The sequence below is a fragment of the Scyliorhinus canicula genome, chromosome 1 (assembly GCF_902713615.1).
Source record: "Scyliorhinus canicula chromosome 1, sScyCan1.1, whole genome shotgun sequence".
In the NCBI taxonomy this organism is placed as follows: domain Eukaryota; kingdom Metazoa; phylum Chordata; class Chondrichthyes; order Carcharhiniformes; family Scyliorhinidae; genus Scyliorhinus; species Scyliorhinus canicula.
Genome location: NC_052146.1, coordinates 288,368,418 through 288,386,793, shown reverse-complemented (window position 1 = coordinate 288,386,793; position 18,376 = coordinate 288,368,418). Strand labels below are relative to the sequence as shown.

The 18,376-nt window shown below is 47.3% G+C and overlaps 1 protein-coding gene and 1 non-coding gene across 6 annotated transcripts in view; both read right to left on the bottom strand.

The window, feature by feature from the left end:
• The window catches only part of rasgrp3 (RAS guanyl releasing protein 3 (calcium and DAG-regulated)), a 207,509-nt gene that overhangs the window by 127,334 nt on the left and 61,799 nt on the right, over nt 1–18,376 (bottom strand). Inside the window, exon 1 of one of the 5 annotated variants that reach the window (XM_038814944.1) lies at nt 15,008–15,031. The exons of 3 other annotated variants lie outside the window; for them this stretch is intronic. The gene's annotated coding sequence lies outside the window, so the exon portion shown is untranslated. Of the gene's footprint in view, nt 1–14,757; nt 14,913–15,007; nt 15,032–18,376 lie in introns of those variants that run through there. One more of the 5 variants, XM_038814936.1, reaches the window with a different exon arrangement.
• On the bottom strand, nt 10,024–10,210 carry LOC119978368. The gene has a single exon (XR_005463430.1). It is a non-coding gene; the product is annotated as a U2 spliceosomal RNA (small nuclear RNA).

The window sequence follows — 18,376 nt, the reverse complement described above, 5'->3', positions numbered from 1 at the left end:
GGCACTTTCTGTGGGCTCAGTCTGTCCCGGCAGCTTCACCTACACACGCTGGGCCTGGCTCCTAGATATCTAGGAACAGATTTTAGCAGCTGGAGGAAAGACTTGTGACACTGCAGTTCGACGGATGGAGTCAGTCCTGATCATTGTATTTCCAGCCCCTCCGAACTAGGGAACGCCCAAGTGCCTGACATCTCCAAAAACCTGATATCCCCGAATGGCTGTTTCTCAAATAGTCTTGTCTCCTCTCCTTTTTGCACTTGCTGGCCCTAGGTCCTTCCCCTTGAACCCTCAACAGTAAAATATATACCATCTCTCACCAGAGTTATTTATTTATTTATTTTTCTAAACGCATTTTATTCAAACTTGTATCAAAGTAGGTTACAGCAAATAGACACCTCGGGAAACATTCTTCCCAACAATCAACTATACAGTTTGTACAGATTTTTCTCCTTTTTCACCCACCCCCCCCCCCCCCCCCCTTCGACGAACAGCTCCTCAGACATGGTCACAAACATCCCCCACCTTTTCTCAAACTCCCCTGCTGAGCCCCTTAACTCATACTTTATCTTCTCTAACCGCAGGAAGTCGTACAGGTCACCCAACCAAGCCGCTACCCCCCCCGGGTGATGATGCCGACCGCCACTCCAGCAAAATTCGTCACCGTGCAATCAGAGAGGCGAAGGCCAAGACATCGGCCTTCCTCCTCTCCATGAGCCCGGGCTTCTCTGAAACACCAAAGGATCCGGGTCCACCTCCTCCTCCACTATCCTGGCTAAGACCGCGAACACTCCCGCCCAGAATCTTCCCAATTTTTCACAACCGCAAAACATGTGCACATGATTCGCTGGCCCCCCCCCCCCCCCCCCCCACACCTCACACTCATCTGCTACCGCCTGAAAGAACCCACTCATTCTCGCCCGAGTCATATGCACCCTGTGCACCACCTTAAACTGTATCAGGCTCATCCTTGCACAAGGGGAGGTCCAGTTTACCCTTTGCAGTGCCTCACTCCATAATCCCCAATTGATCTCCATTCCCAACTCCTCTTCCCATTGCCCTTAGTGTCCAAAATTGCCCTTAGTGTTGGGTGGGGTTACTGGGTTATGGGGATAAGGTGGAGGTGTTGACCTTGGGTAGGGTGCTCTTTCCAAGAGCCGGTGCAGACTCGATGGGCCAAATGGCCTCCTTCTGCACTGTAAATTCTATGATATCTATGATATTCACCACCCCCTCGCCTCCCTGCTCCCCCAGCCACTTTTATATGTCCCTAATTCTTCCCTCCCCTTCCACATCCGGAAGCAGCAGTCGCTCCAGCAGGGTGTATCCTGCACGGATCAATAAGTGCCAGAAGAAACTTTACTGGTACGTTAAAGCCCAAAAGGAAACTTAATCCTGTCTCGACATCCTTTCCTATTGTACTCAAGGGTAGGCCATTCATCCCCTCAAGGAGGTTGCACCACTCACTTAGATCCTGGCTGACCTGGACCCTAACTACCTATATGCACCTTTTATCCAGATCCTTTGATAAGTATAGTGTCTAATTGTGCTGAGTTGGATTATGTGAGTTTGTTAACAATCGATGCTCACTGTGCTCGATTGGGTAAGTCTGGATGAGGACTCTGAGAAAATTAGACAAACCAATAGCAAGAGCTGGAAGTTGGATCTGCAGCATGGCGTAGACATTTTAAAGAACTGTGAATAAAGCCTGTTACATGAGAAGTTAGTGTCATCCCTGCATAGATCCAGAAAAATATACAATAATTAAATAAAACAATAACTGATCAAGATAGTTTGAAGAAGAAAGAGACACACACTGACCCCCTGTGAAATGTCAATGGACACCAGAGAGAATCACTTGTCTGTCTCTGTATAATAATGAGTATGAAACTGGTCTTGGCAGAATATATAGTTTGGACCGCGAGTATTTCTAATAAAATCTTATTTCATCTGTCTTCCGACTCTGGATCAAGTGGGACTGGAGTTGGCCATGCACTAGCCTAGGGTGTTGCGCCAATCCTCAAAGATACGTAGAACGTCAGTATCTGAGCTGGTGGCTGCCGAGTGTGAAGTCGAGTGCTACACCATCATTCTCGCACTCTTCTTGGTATTCCTCCAGTTGCCTGGCCGGGCTGCAGCCACCACAAGAGTAAGATTGTTGCGCGGTGAGAAGGAGAATGTAAAAGGTGAACTTTTCCACCACCTGCAGCTTGCAAATTACGAGAGAATGTGGGATGAGGGGAAAGTGGGATGTGAGAAAGAGGATTAGATATGAGGGCACCATCATCATTGATGGTTTCAATCCCATCTCAGCACTTGGCATCCTAATAATAATAATAATAACTTATTGTCACAAGTAGGCTTCAATGGAGTTACTGTGAAAAGCCCCTAGTCGCCACATTCCTGTTCGGGGAGGCTGGAATGGGAATTGAACCCGCGCTGCTGGTCTTGTTCTGCATTACAAGCCAGCTATTTAGCCCACTGTGCTAAACCAGCCCCTGCTGATGGAGAGCATGGCCTCCCGAAGAGGATTAGGACATGCAGGCCTGCCAGTCTCTCTCCAGTCAGATCCAGCTTCCTCCAGTTGTCAGGTGTGAAGTGAAACATTTGAATGTGCGGCATGAGTCCTGGTTGGTAGAGATAGTTGATGTGTAAGTGATGTGGGTGTGGTGTGCTGAGGCTGGTGGAGCCGTTGGTACCAACAACCATGATATGACATTTGAAGATGCATTTACTGACCTTGACAAGCCGTGTGCGGCTGTCAAACCTCCAGCAACACTGGTTCCAGCTCCTCAGGGTTTGTCTTCTGCCATTGACTTCCATGGATATCTCCTTCCGTTACTTATTGAGCATGTGCCTGCCAGGCCCCTTTCACCCTCACTGAAACCCCATGGAAACAGGACATCTGTCCTTCTTTCCATATCCTCAAATGCAGCGTCTGAAAATCGTGGACACCACACGATCCCATGTCGTGCCATTTCTCACCGCCTCCCGGGTCTGGTTGACTTGATGCAGACTCCCAGTTCCTGTGCCAGCCATAATGCACCTCCAATTTAAGAGGTGCCGGATAACTTTAATTGGTACCAGGAAGTTACTATTTTGAATCCCCTGTTAATTGGCATTCAGTTAGTCCTGGCACATGCTAAGCAGGCAGCACATGTTGGCATGATGCCTGAATTTCAATCGACAGGTATAGGTTAATCATGGATCATAATCCCAGTGCCCTGGTGTGGGCTATCCCATCCAGCTCCAATTGATTCTGATAGCACAGACTGTGTGTGTGTGTGTATATACAGAGTACATGTCTGTGCGTGTACACATGCATGTGTCATGTGTCAGTATTTGGAAACAGTTATCCATAATCCCCTTCACTGTCCTGACAGGCCTGCAAGCTTTATGTCCAATACCTACTCATCAAATCTGCATTGCCAATTTCCTGTAGCATTTTGAACATCTCAGCCTGGTCACCTTTTCAGATTCTAAACTCAAGGAATACAAACCGCATTTATGGAATAGTTCTCATCAGTAAACCATGTAAACCCTAGTATGTTCCAGTGAATCTGCACTGTGCTTCCTCCAAACGCAAATAGCCCTCCTGAAGCCTGGTTCCCAAACTGAACCCAATATGCTAAATGGGACTTTGTACAACAGAAGCATCACTTCCTCAATGACCACCTTAAAAATAACGGCCAACATTCCTTTAGCCTTTGGGATTATTTCTGTCCCCGTGCACCAGCTTTTAGTGATTTGTGCGCACAAACACCTGTATCTACTCGCTCTTCCAGTTTCTATTCTCTCAGTCACAAAGGAAATATACCGATTTCTCTGTCTTCGATCCAAAGTGGGAGATGTTGCACTGCCCCGCATTGAATTGTACCTGTCACAGTTTTGCCCACTCACATGAATTTGCCTGCGTCTCTTTGTCCCTTTGTGCTTTTTTTTCTACACTCGTCACATTCTACCAATTAGAATACAAATGGACTCTAATTTTTGCTACTTGCTAACACAAACCATTGGATAGTGATGAGAAGTAGGAATCCCAGTGAACTTTGCCTCTGAATGCTAAGTGTTGAAGTTATTGTGTTTCCACACGCGTTGAGATTATCTACCTCAGTTTAGTTACAGGGTTCCTGAATCAAGCTCGGGGTGTCTCGGCTCCTTTACACATTGCTGGCATCGACTGAGTGACCATGTCTTTAACTATCCACGAGTCGGCTTCAGTTAAACATCTCAGTAGCCGCCGTGCTTTTCTTTTCTTGGTAAGGAGCTGAGATAGCTTTCACTTCCCCTTGCCCGTGCTCTGGGTCATGAGGAAATGTTGCACGTCTTAACAGCAACAATGCACTCTTGTGTTTTTCAAAGCACTTTCAGCATTTGGTATAATCTTACCTACATAGGGAGGTGGAATCCATTGGTTCCAGGTCCTGGACCTTGAAATAATTTAATAAGAACTTAATAAGATTTGGTTGAACAGAAAAACACTAAACCAACAAAAGCCACTCTGTGTAAATCACAAGCTTGCAGTCGCTCACAGTCATGAATGCACATATGATTTTACCAACAGTGATTTATGGCTGGCAGCCACGAGAGAGATACTTATAATGTTTGTACATATGCTTCATACTTGGCAAACATTCTTCCAGCATCAAGTTCCGGCCTTGAATAATGATGGAAAATATGAACAGCTGGTCGAAATGTAATTTATAATCCGTCTGTGTCAAACGGAGGAGTTTAGGAATATTGAATTCAAATATCAGGGCAATTTAAGGGTTAAAAGCCTGGGGTTATAGTGTGTTTGACTGCAGTGGTCATGTTTTTAACAAGGACTTTGGGTTTTTTTGCAGGGCCTGAGAGCTTCAGGATCCAGAAGGTGAAATTGACCAGAGGAATGTGTTTTTCAGTCTGGGCTGATGCACTGTGATTTGACTGGAGCAAGTCCCTGGGGAGTTAATATGCATCCAGTCCCTGGAGAGTTATTTTTTTTTCAGCTTGGGGAGATGAAGTTATTGCAGGGTGGAGCTCAGGGGTTGAGAGACATTTTGAGAAAGCTTTGGAGCAGAGTGTTGATGTCTGAACTGTCCACAAGTAAAGGCAGTTTTCTCTCACAGTGAGAAAAGAGAGGTAAGTGCATTCCAATCACTCAAGCATTTGAGTTCACTGCATTTACCTCTTTTATGTTGTCAATGTTTACAAATATTGGGGTTTCACCTCTTACTTAGGCCACTGGACCATGAAGGGAGATGAATGAGTCAAAGCTGCAGATGGTTTGTAGAAGTTGTCAATCACTATTAGAAAGCTATGAATGGCTTGCAGCTAATGGATGTTAGGAAACCAAAGGCAGGTCGCAGCTGATCTCCTTCCAGGAATGGCTATGTGGATCTTCAAGGTAAGTGGTATTCCTGTAATTCCTCTCATTGCTTTTGTCTGGACTGCTCTCTATCGTCCAGACCGTGGCCTCTTTTCTTAGGGGGGGCGTCTGTGGGAGGGGGGGTGTCTGTGGGAGGGGGGGGGGGTGTCTGTGGGAGGGGGGGGGTGTCTGTGTGAGGGGGGGGGTCTGTGGAGTGTCCCTTTAGGTAGAGGGTCCCTGTGGAGAGTCCCCCTATTACGGGGCCCCTGTGGGGGGGTTCACCAATTAAAGGGGGTCCCTGTGGGGTCCCGCATTGTGGGGGTCACTGTGGGGTCTTTGGAGGGGGGGTCTGGTAGAGGGGGTGTGGGCAGGCAGTGCATCGTTGGAGAGGGCTGGTCCTCAGATGTGCTCGGTTGGTCTCTACCAGCATGGCACTGCCATGGCGGACCTCATGGTGGGCCAAGGTGGAAACCGTTGCCCTATTGGCCCACCGCAAAGTCCACCATACCAGAGACATGCTGGTGAAGACCACAAATGATCCATGCCCACATTATTCCCGCCACGAGGACCGGAGAATCACGGAAGGAATCATAGAATCCCTACAGTGCAGAAGGAGGCCGTTCAGCCCATCAAGTCTACACTTACCCTCTGAAAGAGCATCCAACCTCGGCCAGTCCCTCACCCCATCCCTGTAACCTCATCTAATCTAAGGGACAATTGGTCATGGCCAATCTACCTAATCTGCACATCTTTGGACTGTAGAAGGAAACCAGAGCACCCGGAGGAAACCCACACAGACACGGGGAGAATGTGCAAACCTTGACAGACATTCACCTGTGGCCGGAATCAAACCCAGGTCCCTGTAGTTGTGAGGCAGCAATGCCAACCACTGTGCCACCATGCCACCTTAAGGAGCATAGGGTGCCAGGCCCGCTAAATAGGTGCAAATGAGCCATTGAGACACACTGACATTTATTTACATCCTACCACCAGCACGCACCGTGGACCTCGTTGACGCCACCAGCAGGGGTTCGGAACATTGCGTTTGGATCAGCACCCGGTGCCGATCCCAATTTTCCCCTGACACCCAATTCGCTGTCCCATCAGGGGAATGCATTCCAGGAGTCGTGGCACAGAGAATCCCACCCTGAATCCCTATTTCTTCATGCAATCACTCCCGGAGCGAATCATTCTTTCCACACAGTTCCACAAATAAACCATCACCTGATGGTTGTAGGAGATGATAGTAAAACATACAGGTGAACAGTCGGTGTTGGTGTGGTTCCAGAGGAGTACAAATAAACTGCATGATAACTTTCTCTGTAACAGATCATTATCTTACCACGTGTGATTCAATAAAGATCCTGGTTTGGACACATCTACGTGTTTGATGGATTCCTTCACATGACACAGAAGACCAAACACAACAAACTGTGGGTTTCAGGTCATCCATGGCTTTTTGAAAATGCCAAACGAGCAACCAAAAGAGTAAATTCACCAATCACACACTCCTAATGGGGACTCGTGTTTGAAGGGAGCACCTGGTGGGGTCAGGGTTAATTCTCTTGACGCACCATGCACACGTTAAGTAAAGTTGCTTAACGGGTGACTGCGATACACTGAATTGATCGTGAAACAGAAAATCCTCAGTCCAGCTCAATTCTCTCATGCAGCAAGTATTCATACCTCCAATTTAATCAGGATCTTTCTCAGTCCCTCAGTTAAATGGTGATTGCTTTATCTTCAATCAATCGGATGCAAGCTGGAAATACCCTAGCAAGAAATGTGCCAGAATTCAAATCAGCTCTTGCAGTACAATACAGGTTTCTGACAGAGTTACGGCTCCACCAGGGTCAATTTGCATATGGAACTGGTTTTTACAAGTGATCGGGATAGCCGCCAGCATTTCTCTAGTGCCTCTCATGACCACAGGACCTCCCACCCACTGCACTTTACAAACAGTGCAGCTAAAACGTAGTCACTAATAATGGAGCAAACGCAAAACAAATCATCACCTGCATTTACTTTTAAAATAAAATGTATTCAAAGAACAGCGAAAAGTACAGCACAGGAACAGGCCCTTCGGCCCTCCAAGCCTGTGCTGATCATGATGCCCTAATGGAAAAAGAACCTACTAGTCAGTATCCTTCTATTTCCTCCTTATTCATGTATCCATCCAGATGCCTCTAAATGTTGCTAATGTGCCTGCTGCCACCATATCCTCTGACAGCCCCTTCCAGGCACCCACCATTCTCTGCACGAAAAGCGTACCACACACATCTCCCTTAAACTTTCACCCCCTCTCACCTTGAACCTGTGCCCCCTTGTAATTGACACTTCCACCCTTGGAAAAAGCCTCTGACTATCCACCCTGTCTATGCCTCTCATAATTTTGTAGACCTCTGTCAGGTCTCCCCTCAGCCTCCGTCTTTCCAGTGAAAACAATCCTAGTTTACTCAGCCTCTCCTCACAACCTCAAGACCAGCTAACACCCGAGTGAACCCTCTTTGCCCTCTCGCCAAAGCTTCCACGTCCTTCTGATAATGTGGTGACCAGAACTGCACGCAACACTCCAAATGCGGCCTAACCAAGGTTTTAATTAGCTGCAACATGATTTCCCAACTCCTGTACGCAGTGGCCCGGCTTGATGAAGGAAAGCATGTCATTTGCCTTATTAATCACTTTGGCCACTTGTGTTGACACTTCTAGTGAACTGTGGACCGTACGCCCAGATTCCTCTGTATGTTAATGTTCCTGCCATTTACAGTATAATTCATACCTAGATTTGATGCTCAAAAATGCATCAACTCGCATTTGTTCCTCTCTCAGAGTCACAAAGGATTTGTTTATTGTCACGTGCACCGAGGTACGGTGAAAAGTATAGTTCTGCGGACAGCTCAGACAGGTCATTCCGTACATGAAAAGAAAATACATAATAGGGAAAACATAAACTACACACAGGCATCACGTGAAGCATACAACAGTGCAGTACTACTCAGTAGAGACGATGTGTGAAGAAATCAGTTCAGTCCATAACAGTCATTCAGGAGTCTGGTAACAGCGGGGAAGAAGTTGTTTTTGAACCTGTCAGTCCGTGTTCTCAGACTTCTGTATCTCCTGCATAATGGAAGAAGTTGGAAGAGTGAACAAGCTGGGTGGGAGGGGTCTTTGATTATGCTGCCCGCTTTCCACAGGCAGCGAGAGGTGTACACAGAGTGAATGGATGGGAGCTGGCTTTGCGTGATGGACTGGGCTGTGTTAATAACTCTCAAGTTTCTTACGGTCTTGGGCCGAGCAGTTGCCATACCAGGCTGTGATGCAGCCACATAGGATGCTTTCTATCGTGCATCTGTAAAAAAATTGGTCAGAGTCAATGTGGAATGGCAAATTTCCTTAGTTTCCTGAGAAAGTATAGGCGCTGTTGTGCTTTCTTTGTCGTACCGTCGACGTGGGTGGACCCGGACACATTTTTAGTGATGTGCACACCTAGGAATTTAAATCTGTCAACCATCTCCACCTCGCCCAGTTGATGCTGACAGGGGTGTGTACGATACTTTGCTTCCTGAAGTCAATGACCAGCTCTTTAGTTTTACTGACATTGAGGGAGAGATTGTTGTCGCTACACCACTCCACTAGGTTCTCTATCTCCCTCCTGTATTCTGACTCATTGTTGTTTGAGATACGGCCCACTACAGTTGTGTCCTCAGCAAACCTGCAGATGGATTAGGAGCCAAATTTTGCCATGCAGTTGTGTGTGTACAGGGAGTATAGTACGGGGACTAAGTATGCAGTCTTGTGGGGCCCCAGTATTGAGGGCTATCGTGGAGGAGGTGTTGTTTATCCTTGCTAATTGTGGGCTATGGGTCAGAAAGTCGAGGATCCAGTTGCAGAGGGAGGACCTTTGATATGATCTTGGTTGGGATTATGGTGTTGAAGGCGGAGCTGTAGTCAATAAATAGGCATCTGATGTAGGAGTCCTTGTTGTTGAGATGCTCCAGGAATGAGTGTAAGGCCAGGGAGATGGCATCTGCTGTGGACCGGTTGTGGCGGTATGCGAATTGTAGTGAATCCAGGCATTCTGGGAGTATGGAGTTGATGTGCCTCATGACCAACCTCTCGAAGCATTTCATTACGATCAATGTCAAGGCTCTCGGATGGTAGTCGTTGAGGCACGTTGCCTGGTTCTTCTTTGGCACCGGTATGATGGTGGTCTTCTTGAAGCAGGTGGGAACCTCGGAACAGAGTAGGGAGAGGTTAAAGATGTCCGTGAACACATCTGCCAGCTGGTCCACACAGGTTCTGAGTGCAGGACCAGGGACCCCGTCTGGACCCGTTGCCTTCTGATAGTTCACTTTCAAGAAGGCCGATCTGACTTTGGAAACTGTGACGGTGGGCATGGGTGTGTACATGGCTCCTGGTGCAGTCGACAGCGGTTTGATGATTTCCTGCTCAAGCGTGCATAGAATGCATTGAGTTCATCGGGGAGGGGTACACTGCTGCTGGAGATACTGCTCGGCTTCGCTTTGTAGGCCGTTAAGTTGTTTAAGCCTTGCCACAACCCACGAGAGTCCGTGACGCTAGTCTGTGACTCTAGCTTGGTCTGATATTCTCTCTTGGCATCCTTGATGACTTTGCGGAGGTCGTACCTGGATTTCCTGTATAGGTCAGGGTCGCCTGACTTGAACACCTCAGACATGGCCCAAGAGAGAAGAATGGATGGGGCAAGACCCTAATCCATCTCCTTGCTTACTCCAAAAATCTATTCAAATACAAATTGAATCCAATTCATGGTCTCCACAAGAGGGGCAAACTTGATCCAAAAAACAGATATCGCACCTGATCTCAGCCTAAAGACCGAGAAGCAATAATCAGCAGTTTATTTATTTATAAATAAAGATCATCTGCATTTACTGTACAGTAGAGGTAATGGGTGTTTTCCTGCATTCCAGGAAGTCAGTTGGAGAAGGATAGATCTGGATCCATTCTTTGCACACTTTTATCAGCATGTGTTTACAGAGTTACACATTACAAGCATACATCTCCTATCCCATCAACCATTTTCAGTTTGCATCTATTTATAGGGACACAAGTAAATGCCCACCTGAAGTCAACCACCTGCCTACAGTAAAAATCTGAGAGACTAATGACAACAGTGATTAAATTCCAGGTTAACTGGCTATCAGTACCAATAGGGAACAGAGGGAACATGGAGATACCTGGAATGTTAACTTTCCCAATTTTCCACAATAACCTGGACAGAAACTCTGTTGCAACAGTGCCAATGGCTATCAAGGGTTGAGAAGGAAAGGGGCCTACCTTATAAACCTTCCCAACTTTTTTAAGTATGTCACAAATAAGAGTATACAGTGGAATTCCCTATGCATACTTTTCAAGCCTTTCAGGAAGGTATTCACACAAGTTCCACATGAAAGAATTCTAATTAAGCTAAAAGGCACAAAAATCCAAGATGAAACATGGGGCTTAATAACGAGTTGGTGAACAGTAAAATGAGACATGTAATGCGAGACTCTGAGTTCTCGCTGAATGGAATCCTACAAGCATCAATGACTGGACCTATTCTGCCTTCTATTTACATGAATGCCCTGAATGCCAAAACAAAATCTATTATTGACAACTCTGCTGATGATTCTACGACATGAGCAAGAGAGGATTCAAGTAAACCATTGCAGAAAGACTTGGATCAGATTGTAGCTGGAAAGTCAAATGATAACTAAAAATTAACACAGAGAACCGTAATGTGCATTAGACTGAGATTGTGGAATCATAGAATATAGTGCAAAAGGAGGCCATTCAGCCCATCGAGTCTGCATCAGCCCTTGGAAAGAGCACCCTACTTAAGCCCACAGTGTAAGTCAAGTAATAGTGAGTTGATATTCCATTTTACATCTCCCCCAATTGTTATTCCCGTTAAATTTAAGTTACCACCCAGTGTCACCTGTGGTTCAGTTGGGAGCACTCTCGGTGCTGAGCCAGAAGTTTGTCCCACTTCAGACACTTGAGCTCAACAACCTAACCTGTCACCTGTGTGCAGTAGGAGGGAGTGCTCTACGGTCGGAGGCGTCGCTATTCACATGAGGTATTAAACTATCATCCCATCTGCTCTCAAATCCTATATTGAAGAAGAGCAGGTTAGAAAACCAGTGAGAATCCTGTATCGTTGATTTTCTGAAGTCCCAGTGGAATTTGTAACAATTAGGCAAGATATATGGGCAGCGTTGGGCCTCCTAACCATACCTGGTCCAAGGAGATAATCCCACTCCCTTGGGCTGTCCACACCCCCTAGTGGGCAGCTCTCCTGTACAGCAACACTACTGACACCGGTGGCCACTGCCAGTACTGCACTGGGGCCTTCACCGGGAGAGAGAGGCAAATGTGGGTGGGCTGCGGTAACCGGGAGCAGGACACCAGCAAGGGAATGGAGGGGGCGTCGATAGAAAGGGCAGGGAGAGTGACTTACATAGAAACATACATGGTAAATAGAAGCAGGAGGAGGCCATTCGAACCTTCGAGCCTGCTCCGACATTCATTATGATCATGGCTGATCATCAAGTTCAATACCTTGATCCCACCTTTCCCCCATGTCCCTTGATTCCTTTAGCCTCAAGAGCTATATCTAATTCCTTCTTGAAATAACATAATGTTTTGGCCTCAACTACTTTCTGTGGTAGGGAATTCCACAGATTCACCACACTCTGGGTGAAGAAATTTCTCCTCACCTCCGTCCTAAAAGGTCCCTTATCCACAAACTATGACCCATAGTTCTTTCTGAATCTACCCTGTCTAACCCTGTTAGAATTTTCTATGAGATCCCCTCGCACTGCTCTAAACTCCAATCAATATAATCCTAACTGATTTAGCTTCTCCTCATACGACAGTCCTGCCATCCCAGGAATCAGCCTGGTAAACCTTCCCTGCACTCCCTCCACAGCAAGAACATCCTTCCTCAGATAAGGACACCAAAACTGCACACAATACTCCAGGCGTGGCCACATCAACCACTTGTATAATTGCAGTAAAACATCCCTATTCCAATACTCAAATCCACTCGCTATGAAGGCCAACATATAATTTGCCTTCTTTACTGCCTGCTGTATACACGCTTACTTTCAGCAACTGATGCACAAGGACATCTAGGTCTCGCTGAGTATCCACCTCTCGCAATTTACACCATATAAATAATAATCTGCCTTTCAATTTTTGCTACCAAAGCAGATAACCTCACATTTATCCACTTTATATTGCATCTACCATGCACATGCCCACTCAGTCAGCCTGTCCAAATCCCACTGAAGCATCTCCGAATCCTTCTCACAGCTCACCAACTTTGTAACATGTGCAAATTTGGAGCTAATACATTTAGAGCCCTCGTCCAAATCATTAATATATAATGTGAACAGTTGGGGTCCTAGCACAGATCCCTGTGGTACCCCACTAGTCACTGCCAGCCAATCAGAAAAAGACCCATTTATTCCAATGTTTTGCTTCCTGTCTGCGAACCAACGTTCTATCCATCTCAGGACACTACCTGCAATCCCATGCGCTTTAACCTTACATTTTAATCTGCTATGTGATGACTTGTCGACAGCCTTCTGGAAGTCTAAATAAACCACATCCACTGGTTCTCCCTAGTCAATTCTACTAGTTCCATCTTCCAAGAATTCTAGTAGATTTACCAAGCATGACTACCCTTTTGTAAATGCTGACTTTTTCTGATTACACCATGGCTTTGCAAATGCTGTGTTATGTCCCTACTACCGACGTTTTCTGTTTCCTTTCTACCTCCTTTTTCGAATAGCGGGGTTATATTAGCTACCCTCCAATCTGTAGAAGCCATTCCAGAGTCCAAACGTTTTGGAAAATGACCACCAATAGATCTACTATTTCCAGGACCACTTCCTTAAGTACTCTGGGATGAAGATTATCAGGCTCTAGAGATTTATCCGCTTCAATCCCATTAATTTCCCCCAAACCATTTCTTTACTAATGCTAATTTCCTTTAGCTCCTCACTGAAACTTGTGTTTCTCAGAACCGCGAGTACATTATTCATGTCTTCCTTTCTGAAGACAGAAGCAAAGTACAAATTTAGTTCCTCAGCCATTTCTTTGTTCCTGCCGGATCCCTTGAGCAGGCGCAGAGTACCTGGCTATGAGGGTCTCAATCATCACCAGCCCTCCCCCGCAGTAGTAAACAACTGTTATCTCACATGGCGAGTTCCCCAATAGCTGCTAGTTGAATTCCAACAGAAGTGGGATGAGGCCCTTCAGTGGCCATGAGGGCCGGTCTCTATTCCTCCCCTGTGGAGTTTGATAATAGAATGGGGGGAGCCAGGAAGGCCGGCTCCATTCCGCACTCATGATCAAACAACCTTGCCGCCTCCTAACCCACTTCTGGTTGGCTGTTGGAGTGCCACCTAAGCCATCTGGTTCACCAATGTCCTTCAGGGAAGGATGCAAGCTGTCCTTACCCCAGTCACACAGCATTGAAGTTATCGGCCTTCGTCTGAAATGGCCTAGCAAGCCACTCGGCTGTCAAGGGATGGGCAATCAAAGTTGACATTGCAACTGACACCCACATTCCGTGAAGTGATGAAACAAAATGCTTCCCACACCCTCCCTCACAGCCACGGGATCTGCTGGGAGGGCCAATAAACATTAAAAAGAAAGCCAGAGCCAAAGGGTGGGGGGGGGAACATCATCTGGAAAACTCCTTTTCATCAAACCAGCAATCAAACCAGTCCAGGATACCCAATGGACCATGCGTGAACTAAATGTAAAATCACTTCCCCTTGATCGGGGCATACCGATCGGAGGGCGGGCTGATTCTGTGGGGGCCTATGTTCCTCCGCACCGGGCCCCTGGAGGGCTCCGCCATATTGCCGGGGGGGGCGGCGCGGAGATGGGAAGCCAAGTGCATACCGGACAATTGAGGACCGTTGACGCCGGAGTGGTTCACGCCGCTTTTCACGCAGGCGTCAGAACTTGGCAGCGGGATTGGAGAATCCCGGCCTAGGTTTTTACATCAGATTTATTGATTGAATTTAAATACTCCCAGCTGCTGTATTGGAATTTTAATTCAGGTCACCTTGCAGAGAAGGCTTTAAAACCAAGGTCCATCTAATCTCTCGGCTGAATCCCATCGCACTCTCTGAAGGAGAGAAGTGAAGTTCTCTCAGTGCCCGTCCCAATATTCGTTCCTCAACCAAAATCGCTAAAACAGGTGGTCTGTTCATTACACAGAATATAGAGCATACAAACAGGTATAACCAGCCTGTACTGAGGTGTGTGGGGCACATAAGCCATCTTGCACCTTACAACATCTGAAACCCTGAAAAAAAACCAACGTATTGCCTCGTTGCGATAGTATTGCATCATTGCTGTTTGTGAGAGCTTACCATGTGCAAACCTGCTGTTGTCCTACCAATATTAAATTGCTGGCTACGCTTCAGAAAGTACAGTAAAGTGCCGCTCAGTGTCCTGGTGACAGGTGCCGTAGAAATGCAAGCTTTTCTTTCTTCCTGATCATGTACAACCGTTACTTTTCCTCATGTCTAGTGGATACTCTTCCCTTTGTTCTATTACTCATCAGTCCCGTTTATGAAGTCGGCGTTTTTTTGCGTCAGGCAGATATGTATTCTTACTTACCCTCAGTCAGAGGACGTGCAGTACTAATCTAGTTAGCTTCACTGAAGTATTCAATGCACACATCACCAGTCTTCACCCAGCTGTCAGGCACAGCAACAATCAACCAGCAGCTGTTTCCAAAAAACTGTGCATGATCTTAAAGTGACAATGCCCATCTGTATGGGTCTGCTCAGGGTCTAATTCAGGGCTACAATTGTGAGAAATACCTACCCCTTTAAAGCGCTCTGATGGTTCTGCTAGTCAGTAAAGAACTGCGACGGTATGTCCGAATCAAAAACAATATTGGTTTATTCAGGCTGCACGGTGAATGGAGACGTACTGTCTGTTAATATAGGATAATTTCCACGTAGCCAGCATTCATACTAGCCCACTTTTCGCTGCCATATGTAAGGACATCTGGTGGACAAACAGGAAAATGTACTCACCCCATCAGTCAGAGTAAGAACAGGGAGTTATGCAGGTAAGGAAATAGTATCCAAATCCAATATCGTTGCTGTTGAAATCTCTCAACACAGTTCCAGGATCCAAAAATTGATTAAAATCTCCCTTAAAATCTGCACTTGTAGACATTGTGCAGAATAAGACACAAAGTACAGGGTCCCGGGTTCGATTCCCGGCTTGGGTCACTGTCTGTGCGGAGTCTGTACGTTCGCCCCATGTCTGTGTGGGTTTCCTCCCACAAGTCCCAAAAGACGTGCTTGTTAGGTGAATTGGACATTCTGAATTCTCCCTCAATGTACCCAAACAAGTGCCGGAATGTGGCGACTAGGGGATTTTCACAGTAACTTCATTGCAGTGTTAATGTAAGCCTATTTGTGACAATAATAAAGATTATTATTATTATTGTCCCCGTGTCACAATCTCCCTGATGGGAAGAGATGTGAGTTGGGAAGCCACACCCGCAGGCGTTGGTCACACAGGTTTGTGAGGCTGGGGGTAGGTGGAGTTGGGGGGGGGGGGGAATGTTGGGGGGACGCCTCCAGGTACCTTGTCCAATTAAGGACAGCAGGTGGCCTCCATGAGGCTGGAGGGCCAATAGGAAGTCCTCCTGCATCGAAAAATCGGCAGACCCACTGTCAGAGGTGGGAGCTGCCGATACAAGTGGGTGCATGGGGAGGGCACCTCAAGGTGGCGGCACCCTCTGAAGAACGTTTCACAGATTAAAGAGAGGAAATGGCCACAGCCATCGCCGAGGAAGGGGAAACCCCTCTGCAGCACAGCTGGCAGCCACATCTGTAACCCCCTGGCGACTGCTTTGCGGAAGTGTTAAACTCACAAAGTATTGATCCCCGAGTCCAGGAGGCTGTCCCAATTCAGCAGCTGGGTTTTGACCTCTAACAGGCGCCTGTTTCCCAATCGGAAAATTCCAGCTACCTTCTGACCACCAGCAAGCAAGGCGACATCACCCCTCCCCCCACCCCCACCCAGCCGCAATGAGAATTTCACAGAGATAGAACTATGGATTGCAGACCAGCTGCTCACGGGAAATGCTGAGCTCATGCGCCTCCTGTCTCACCTCAGCATCCCTCAGAAATTTCAGGTCAAAATGTCACAACAGTCGAGGTAGGGTTGGCAACCCAATCCAAACACTTTGGTGTGCTGCGACCTTTTGTGATCCTCGGTCTACATCTTATCCAATGTGCAGTGGTATGTTACAGTTCACTCAGGAAGTCCAAGTTACCGGGAACCAGCGCCCGCACTGGAGGTTAGATGTGGGACTTTTGGCTGATGCGAGCGGCTGAGGAAATGTATTCAGAGCTACCTGCAGGTCAACGACACGGGGGGAATTTCAGCAGCGGTGGTCTGGGAAGCACTGAAGGCGGTGGTCAGAGGGAAGCTGATCTCGATATGGGCCCATAGGGAGAAGGTGGACAGGGCAGAGATGGACCGACTGGTAAAGGAGATACTACCCCCCTGCATGGGGTGAGTGGGTGAACTGGCTCAGTAAGAGCCTATTAAAACCAATTAAAGGAGGCTAAGTGGAATATTCCATGCGGCCTCCAAATTCCTGCTGGTCGATGGACCAGTTTAGGTGCCTGGGTGCAACCTGCCAGCAGCAGACTGGGGTCCCAGTGTACCGAGCAGGCCTAGAAGCCCATACTACCTGCCTGGGTACTGCAGCAGCCACATGCTGCCCTGTCGAGGGGCTCCGCTGAGTGGTGGCTGAGTGTTGAAAGAAGTTGGAGACAAGTCGGCTCCATTTTGAAGCCCTCCTTCCATTGCAGCCTTCTGCTCCTTTAAAGCTAGAAAGCCTCCGAATGGCCCTCCAACTTTAACAGCCATCCTCAACTGGATGGTGAGCCTACCCTCTGGCCATTAATTGGATCGGATAGAGATGTTCAAAATCATGACAAGGCTGCACAGAGTAGATGGGGAGAAACTGTTCCTGCTCGCAAAAGGATGCAGAACGAGAGGGCACAGATTAAAAGGGATTTGCAGAAAAAACTCTTTCACACAACGAGCGGTTCAGGTCTGGGATGCGCTGCCTGGAAATGTGGTGGAGGCAGGTTCAATCGAGGCATTCGATGATTACTTGAATAGAAACAATGGGCAGGGTTACAGGGAATAGGCAGGGAAATGGGCACTAAGTCATGATGCTCGTTTGGAGAGCCGGTGCAGGTATGGTGGGCCGAATGGCCTTCTGCACTGTAACAAGTCTGTAACCCTGTGAAATCGCAACGCGTGACCGTTTCCCCCACCTTCCTGAAGTCAGCAGGGGAAATCCTACTCATGCACTTGCCCAGCGCAGCAAAACTAAAAGCCATCAACATTGGGCGGTCACCAAATAAAAAAGTCAAATGGGGAATTCAGAAGAAACTTCCAGGGAATGTAGAGCTCACTGCATCAGAACACATCTGAGATGAATAACATGGATGCATTTAGGAGCTCCGAATATTTGAATAATTCCAACAGTGCGGTTTCAGAGGTAGGTAGATAACCAGTTCATAGATTTCCCTTAGAAGCCCTCATCTTTGATAGAGAAAGCCAGGGTGACTCTCCCTCTGAATTCCAGTCCTTACTTGAGGGAAAACAATCTAGGTTTTAATTGGCACCAAGACAACACAGAGACGATGAGCACTCAGTGTGTGGGGGGTTCCATGGTAAAGGTGCCTAGTCCAGTTACCCCCTGACACAGGGGTTTAAAGCAGTGTTTTTCAAACTGTGGGTCACGACCCGTGGGTGGGTCGAGGGTGCGTGTCTGGAGGGTCGCAGAGAGATTGGTCGCGGCGTGCCCGATTGCGGGATAGAACATAGAACAGTACAGCACAGAACAGGCCCTTCGGCCCTCAATGTTGTGCCGAGCCATGATCATCCTACTCAAACCCACGTATCCACCCTATACCCGTAACCCAACAACCCCCCCTTAAC